Source organism: Palaemon carinicauda, chromosome 35 (genome assembly GCF_036898095.1).
Source record: "Palaemon carinicauda isolate YSFRI2023 chromosome 35, ASM3689809v2, whole genome shotgun sequence".
NCBI lineage: Eukaryota > Metazoa > Arthropoda > Malacostraca > Decapoda > Palaemonidae > Palaemon > Palaemon carinicauda.
This window is the reverse complement of record NC_090759.1, coordinates 22367302-22376847: the sequence shown is the minus strand read 5'-3', so window position 1 is coordinate 22376847 and position 9546 is coordinate 22367302. Positions and strand designations below refer to the sequence as shown.

At 32.4% G+C, this 9546-nt stretch overlaps 1 long non-coding RNA gene across 1 annotated transcript in view; it reads right to left on the bottom strand.

Moving 5' to 3' along the window:
• Nucleotides 1-3216: 3216 nt before the first annotated feature.
• Nucleotides 3217-9546, bottom strand: part of LOC137627405 (uncharacterized) — a 907682-nt gene continuing 901352 nt past the window's right edge. Inside the window, exon 5 of the long non-coding RNA XR_011041153.1 lies at nucleotides 3217-3399. This is a non-coding gene — a long non-coding RNA (uncharacterized lncRNA). The remainder of the gene's footprint in view (nucleotides 3400-9546) is intronic.

The following is a 9546-nucleotide window of genomic DNA, read 5'->3' as shown; positions in this document are numbered from 1 at the left end:
ACTAAATCTACTTTATTTTTCATAAATATGAAACATCTGACAACTAAAGAAGCAATAGTAAAATCCATGTTATCTCTTCTTAAAAGTTCAGTTATACTTGAAACTATTAGGCAGTGGAAATCTCCTAAAACAGGCGTCCCTAAAGTTACCATCAGCTATATTACAAGTATATATATATATATATATATATATATATATATATATATATATATATATATATATATATATATATATTGTATCTGAGTAAGAAGCTGAGCAGACTTCCGTTAGGTTTCGGCTTCCTTGTGTTTTACTAATTTCGATGCCATACCTTCAATTCAAGGAAGAAATGAACACAGACTAATATTAGCAATAGACATGGAACTTTCCACCAACTGTTGAGTTAAAATGATGACGACCAATTTTTTTTTTTTAATTAATTCAATACAAATGATTACGTACCATAATTTGTAGCATGTAAGACATAAATCTAAAATTTCATAGGTTAATAGGTGGTTAAAATTAAACGAATATAAGGAGATAAGTTCTGAGTGATCATAGGAATGCTTTCATGGAATAGAGAATTTCTCTGAATAGAGAATTTCTAAGGACGGATGAAAAGTGCGATATGTAATGGGTAACAAAAGCCTTGGAAATTAGAAATAAAAAGAAGGAACCCTTCAACATTTTGTCTTAAAACAGACCAGAACTAGCAGCAGCATGACAAGACAAGAGACGCTGATAATAATAAAATTTAAAAATTTCAGTATTTGTTACAATAAATTATTTAGAGATCTTGAGGCGACGAGCTTATGTAAAATTGTTAATTGTTCCCGTATTGTTGAAAGTAAAAATCTATATATATATATATATATATATATATATACTAGTGTACACGACCAGTCAAAAATGACGGAAAAATATTTACACGCATACACACATTCAACCCTTCCTACCCCCTCTCACCAAGTTATGACTACTCCCTCTCCCCTTACCCGAGAGACAGGGAGAGACCGAGTAGTTATACGTCTGGGAATGCCACTGTGGATGACCGGAATATATATAAACACTTGTTCTTCATTATATAGGGGATATATATATATATATATATATATATATATATATATATATATATATATATATATATATGCGTAAAATTTACAGGGATGTGTGATGCTGAGGCTGTTAACGTGTTAGATGTTGTCCGCAAGGTATTCTATACGACATTTATGTCACATGTTCTCAATGTTGCTTTTTTCATTATTGAAATATTTCTCTCCTATCTATTCGTCAGCTCTTCCTGGGATCTTCATCTTAAACACTATTCAAAACTACTTATTTCCGGCAATGGGTATTACGATATTTATCCTGTTAAGTTGGTTCTCATGAAACCATTTCAACAGGTACCTATCGTTTCAGTGCTTATGAATCAAGTAGCCCATTTTAATTAGCTATAGTATAGATATGTCGGGGTAAACATTCCGTTAAGGTATCAGGACGTCACATTAGCCAATACTAAATCTTTAATTTGAAGAAAAGAAAAAAAAAACACGTAATAAATTACAATATACTGTATGACCTCCCTTTTCACAGGTTAAGTGCAAATTTTGCCGTGTTTCATCCTTTGCTCCAAAAGGAATTTTCATGAAGTAACGGAGGATTAACTCTACAAGAACTTAAAAACTTCAGTACCTGAATTACTAGAGAAACTTTCTAATTATGATTTTTTCTTTAATATTTCGACCGTATCATTAGTTCCCAAATGTATATTACATCCAATCAAACATAAACTACATTTCTAAAATAAACTTTTCCAAATCAGACAAAAAGGAGAAACAAATTAAAGAAGAGATTAGAAAAGGATTTCACGAATTATTACTTTTTGCAAGGGCGACGCCGCAAATACGGACTCTGAAACAGACAAAGGAATAACATGGAAAAAAAAAGGAAAAGAAAAAATCTTTTAAAATAATAATGGGAAAGCTCCGTCTGGAAGTTACCAATCCTTCCAATTCCTCATTTAAAATTTCGGCGATTTCCTCGAAAACTAAGTTCCATGATCAGAAAAATTACATCTTTTTTTTTTTTTTTACTAACTGGAGGGACCAACAAAAAGTCGTATTCTTATCGAAGAGATTTTATGAGATTCTAGCTTTTATTGTATCAGAGACGCCAATCAATTCGGTCAAGGTATTGGCCTAAAGTAGGGTAAGAACCTCCAGTATATCATAGTTATTAATGTAAGAAGCCTTCCTGATCCACTTTGAGACAATTAGAAAATTACAAATATAAGCACATCAGTCAATAGCTATTTTTCCTCCAAGTACATAACTGATGTCAGGGTGAGAGACGGAAAGATAAGAATTTTCTTTGACAAATATTAATAAAATGTATACATGTCACCAAAAGAGCAGCCGATTATAATAAATAATCAATGCATATTTCACTTAAAACTATGTACCAAAACCTCACGGAAGTCATATTTATATTTCCTATGACGAGAAATAAGAAACAATGTTCCACCTACAGTAGACATCGATGCTCTACATTTACTTTACATTGAAACTCAAGATATGGAAAGATGATTTTATCCTTCAAATTATCTTATCATTTCTACTGTAATGTTTTGCGGTACCACAATTTATTAAGTTGATACGAGACATTAAAACTATTAGACCCAAAAATATAAATAACAACAATACTTCGATAAAACCTGAAAAACAAAATCAGCCTCAAATATTTGACTTCAACACGCCCAATATCAACAATATAATAGGTAATAACGCCACTTACAACACTTATTCAAAGTCAGTTATAATAGAAAGATCTACTAACATAAAAAGTGAAATGCTTTTAAGAAAGTTTGGTGTTTACAATCGAAGCCCAGGCACTTGGGTCAAAATGTTCCTTGAGAGGAGGGTAAGTATGTCATTACGGAGTCGAGACTCCAGACAAGGTGAAAAAAAAAAAATGTCTTGAAGGATTTCTAAACCCTCAGTATCAGAAAGAAATCTACAATGTATTTGAAATATAAAGATTTGTACAAAGGCGGAAATCAATCTGTTAATCTATCTTGCAATTTCTATTCTTGAAATATAGTCGTGAGAAAGAGAACATATAATAGAAATACAGCTAGCCAGATTAGTCCATTGCTGGAAATTAAGCAACACATAAATTATTGTTAAGTCATTGACGAACATTCTCGATTTCATTTGTTTTTTTTTTAAGGGCAAACATTCTAACAGAAACGTTCGAGATAAGATTTTTAAATGTCCACTGAAACAAATATTACGTTAACCTTGTACATTCACACGACGCAGATTTGTGTATGAAAAATTTCTATATTTACCTATCCCCAAAAGGAAAGTATAATTCTATTCGAAGTACTCACTCTATCGACAACTGGACAGTAGAACATACCTGAAAGAAAAAAAACATCATTGAAATAATAACAAAAGTAGGGAAAACGCTTATATCATTCTCCTAATACTAATACTACTACTACTACTACTACTTACGCTTGTCACACACACACACACACACACACACACACACATATATATATATATATATATATATATATATATATATATATAAACACAATTTTATCATTAATACTCGTGATTTAAATTTTAGTATATATATATATATATATATATATATATATATATATATATATATATATATATATATATATATATAATTCTATCATTAACACTTATGATTTAATTTTTTGTTTAAATAAGACTTTGATATCGAGTTCGCTCTTCCATGAGATCTCAGACCCACAGCGATGGGATCTGAGACCCATAAGGAAATTTCTGCCCTGCCAAGGATTTCAAACTCAGTGCCGAAAGTAATGGGTGTAAATTGGAAAGCCCCCTTGATACTTGCATTATATTTTTTTCTACAACTTGCGCAATACATCTTGGAAAGACGTGCCATTTATGCGGTACGCAGAGTGAAGCATTGTTTGTGCCCTGTTCGTGCACTGCACACGTTTTACACTGTCTATGTAATGTGTTGCTAAAAATTGGCCGCATTGAGACGCAATGGAACTACTTGTTTACGCATTGGTTATATCAAGTACTGGCACTCATTGACACACTGTCGGCAGTGCTCGCACCGAACTTCCTGTGGCGGGCCGAGAGAAGGTTGTGACTCAAAGACAGTATAAAGGCAACTGAGTGAATTTATTATAGAACACTCTCCTTTATATACAAAAGCTCAAAGCAACAAGAAATTTCATGTTAAAAAACAGACACCGTTACAGATGAGAAAGGCAGACATGTTTATTCTGGTTCTTTTTAGTGCGAGGGAAGAGAGAAGATACAAGCATAATATATACACAAAATGAACTATGTACGATCGTGTGACACACGGTTGGTACATTCCACAGGAAAGAACATGGCATGAAGATTCATGAACAGTAATTGCCAACTTTTTTAAACATTTCCAAATGCTCTCTACTCGCCGCTGCACCCTTTACACACCGCAACTGACGACTTTAATCACTGACAGGATGCATTGCCTGGCCTGGCATTGTGGGAAACCGAAATCGTGCATAGGTCATGGTGTCTTAAGACTTGCAAACTATCATTTATCAATCATCAAAGTCTTTGTATAGTGTGTGTGAAGGATGCGGAGGTTCTTAAGTTACTTACACACTTTCACGACTTCGTTTCAGCAATGCCCCCTATGCATCTTGTCAATGATTGAAGGCTTCGTGCAGTGTGAGTGTGAACGCATAAATTTTCGTGCCATTTTACCATATTTTGGGACAATTTTACCGTTCATACACTCCTCACTAAGACTTTAATATCTGACGCACAAATTGCACGACACTGCGGAAACGAAAATCGTGAGTGTCAAAATGGCTTTAGAAAGAATTTTGAAATATTAAAAAAATTGGCACGCATAAACTTTCGTGCCATTTTACCCATCTAAACTGTGTGTGAAGACGAAAATCGTGGAAGTGTCATGGTGATGCACGTGTAGTGCATGAACAAGGTGGAAACAATGCTTTACGTTGCATAAAACCGAAATGGCACGTCTTGCTATGACGCATTGCACTAATCCCGAAGACAAAAATCGGGAAAATATCAATGTGGTATCTACTGTTTGCAATGATTTCTATCGGCACTGAGGTTCTAATACTTGGCAGGGCAGAATTATTTATCCTTAAAGGAATTCCCTATGGGTCTGAGATTCCATGGCAGAGTATTTTTAATATATATATATATATATATATATATATATATATATATATATATATATATATACATAGATACAAAACAGGTTTTTTTACATCTAGTGAACACGGATCTACATAAATTCTATATAATCACATTATTGGGAACGTTCGAAGCAAGATCGGTTTAGGTTTTATAAAAAAATTTATACATATGCTAAAGCTCCTTGCAAACAAATTCATCCATGCGGTTTTATCAAAAATATTACAACAGATATCACTGGATGAAATTGAATTAACGAATACAACACTTAAAGCCTTAATATTCAAATTAGGTAAGATTTCTCGAATAACTTTATGAAAGAATCAATCAGAAGTTGATTCAAAATCAAAGATATTGGTTTAATTGCTTTCCTTCTACAACTAACGTCAGAGAGAGAGAGAGAGAGAGAGAGAGAGAGAGAGAGAGAGAGAGAGAGAGAGAGAGAGAGAGAGAGAGGGGGGGGGTCTAAAAAAACCTGCTGCGCATAAAGATTATAATACGAAGTTACTGTGGCAGTAAGGATTTTATTCCATTTTTAAGTGAGAAAGGGGAGAGCTATACTAGTAACAGATTGAAAACGATAGGAAAAATTGCAAGTATTTTCTACTCCTTTTCGGACCACTACAGCTAGAGAGAAATAGAACCTGTCTCACACGTTTTTAGGGGAAAGGCTTCTAAACTTCAAGAATTTTCCTCTAGGTCTGACCCTTCCTGTTTCATTGATAGGAAAAACGGCGTATTTCATATATGTGAATAGATTCAAAATAAATTTTTTGTTTGCTTTGAATTGGAATTAAGCTAGGACGACGAAATGATTGAATTTTGGTTGAATAAAAGGATGAAAGAACGGATGTATGGTTTTTTCATTAATTAATATATGGCAATGTATCAATTTTTATCAAAGCATTGGTAACGTATACAATCTGAATCGCATAACAAGCTACATTTATTCAGTATTCTTAATTTCTTCTAAACTATTTAGTTTACTGTACAAAAGATTCATTATTAAAAACTTTTCAGATAAACATCAAATGTGTATCATTAAAATGTGTGGGTTTAGAAGACGCAGTTTTCTTTATTTTTTTTTCTTTTTGTATGCTTGTTTACAAAATAAGTAATAAACATTATATGAAATAATTGAAAGTGAAACTTTTTTTTTACCGATTACTGATTTTTCTTTCAATATTTTAACACATTGTTTATTACTATTTTTACATACAAGAAAACAAAGAGAAAAAAAAAAACTTTAAAAATATCGTCTAGACCAAATTTGCATCCCACGGTAGCACCCTTCCCGGTCCAGCATTTTTTATGACGGAAACAAATCTTGGTCCTCTGTTTCCATCCGTCATCTGCCATCGCCCCTCTCTCCATCTTGAGCGACCCGGCCCCTCGTCTCCCCTCTTCAGTATCTGTCCCACTACTTTTAACTGCGTCTTTTCCCCTTAGGACGGCATGAGAATAAGATCACTCAGGTAGGCCATCCCTCACCTTCACGCCTCGGTTGAAAGATCCCTATCACGGCCTTCATCATCTTGAAAATGTCCCTTTGAACGTTCACTGTGAATCATGGCGGTTTTACTAACGCTGTGTTGGTATGGTTTTTTTATATTTCCTATTTGTATTCTTCTTTCCTTCTCTATTTGTATCATCATTTTTCACTGTCATATTCTACGTTCTTGTTTATTAGTTTATATGTTCGTTGTTTTATTCATTGCTATTAGCTTTCTCACCCCATCAAATCCTTTAATTCACTATTATTGCTATTCCTTAATTATCTGTTCAAATGTTTCTCTCTTGAAAATACAAGACCTCCTAATTACCTTTCAGTAACAAAAATAGAATCTATCAAAGCACCACAAGGTCAATACGTCATACAGTTATTGACATTGAAGAAAAAGAATAATAAATGCATATCCAACCTACTTATGAAAAAAGGGAATACGTTTAAAAATGTAATTCTTATTACAGAAACAATTATGGCTTTCGAAATATTCATGCTCTTTTACTTAAATTAAGGAAATTTTTAAAACCTCCATGATCTATTTCTGAAATAAGGGAAAACTCAAAATATAAAATATCTAGTCTGTATCCATCATCAAATAAGTATGAATTGCACTAGCACCAGCCACCCGTTGAGATCCTACCGCTAGAGAGTTAAGGGGTCCTTCGCTTGGACAGACAGTAATGCAATGGATCCTTCTCTCTGGTTACGGTTCATTTTCCCTTTGCCTACACACACACACACACACACACACACACACACACACCAAATAGTCTGGCCTAATCTTTACATATTCTCCTCTGTCCTCGTATACCTGTCAACACTGAGATTACCAAACATTTCTTTTTCACCCCAGGGGTTACTGCAATGTAATTGTTCAGTGGCCACTTTCCTCTTGGTAAGGGTAGAAGGGACTCTTTAGTTATGGTAAGCACCTCTACTAGGAGAAGGACACTCAAAATTCAAAGTACAATTCAAACTGGGCAATTTTCCCTGTTGGAGCCCCTAGGCTTATAGCATTCTGCTTATCCAACTAGGGTTGTAGCTTAGCAATCAATCAATCAATAATAATAATAATAATAATAATAATAATAATAATAATAATAATAATAATAATTTGTTCGTTTCTTTCAGGATTCATCCGTCGAGCCATTTCCATCTTCTTTCTCAAATATAAACTAATCACAGTTGTGGCTGTTTCTGATATATCATGGACACCTTGTGTGAACCAGGGAAACATCAGATTAATTCATTTGTCTATGAAATTATAGTTCATAGTGAATCAAAATAATAATTCAAATAGAACATCTTAAGGAGTGCAGTTATACAGTTAACACGAACAAACAAGAAGAGAATACACATACAAATTTTTATTCAGCCCAATTCTGATTTTGGCAAGGGTCCAAAAAGGATTGTCATTATTTTTGCATACAATACCAAGTAATTTCTATCTAAAGAGCCATTTCTGGGAAGTGTAGAAAATCATTTATCTGACACTAAGATTGTTACTTTAGAAAGCATTAAAAGCTGAATCAATTTTGATTGACTAATTTACAGATGATGTATTTTCAATTAATGTTTTGTCATCGATTGTTTCCAATCCTAACAGTAAAACTAGTTTTTCTTACGCGTTTAAAAAGGACTTGAAAATTTTTTGAAGAAAATACTAGTCCATAGTCAATATAATTATTTCCAAATATCATACTAATATTTTATAAACCCAATGACCAGTGCCACCTATAATTCGTAACTGAAAGTGTAGTTGATGGCCGATATATATATATATATATATATATATATATATGTATATATATATATATATATATATATATACATACATATATATTATATATATATATATATATATATATACATACATATATATATATATATATATATATATATATATATATATATATATATATATATAACTTGTACAAGCATATCAAATAGTCACTTTCCGGTGCACGTTTTCGAACACTTGGGTAGTAAATCAGACTGACCAATCACTCCTAACAATCCCTTGAACCAAGTCAAAAACAATTCCACTTAAGCCATCATCCTAAAAGCACTCATTTCTTTCATATACTAGCCAGATATAATACAAACGAGTGAAAGCTATAAAAGAACAAACACAAATTCTGTCTACCAACAAGTAAAAACTCCCCATAGCAGACCTGACTGTTCGTTACTTTGCCTTTTTTAAAATCTATAATATAAACGCTTCTCATATATATATATATATATATATATATATATATATATATATATATATATATATACATATATATACATATATATATACATATATATATACATATATATATATATATATATATATATATATATATATATATATATATACACGTACTTGTGCATTTATAATAAATATATATAAGTTCTATGTAATATGCTGCTTAAGACTTTTAATTCATTTGATTTTTCACCTTGAAGATCTTAATGCACATGTTTTCAACGTTAATTCAAATGATTTTCCTTTTCAACAGTAAGTCAGCCTTTTGCTCTTATTCATTATGTTTTATATTGTGAATCCTACAAACGAGGTATATTTCGTCTTCGAAACCAGAAGATGCAAAAAAGTAAAAAATAAAAAATGAAACAATTAGAATGAAATAGTCTACAGAAAATATACTGATTTCTTGAGCTCTAGTGATTATGGCATTCTCCTGAGACAAGCCTAACACTATAAGCATTTTTAGTTAAAACCCCTTATGCATCTGTTAAACTATGTAGTGAATTGCTCGACTGTAGTTGGTCACAGGCATGGTTGATGTGGCAGCAAAAGACATCTGAAATGAATCGGGAATG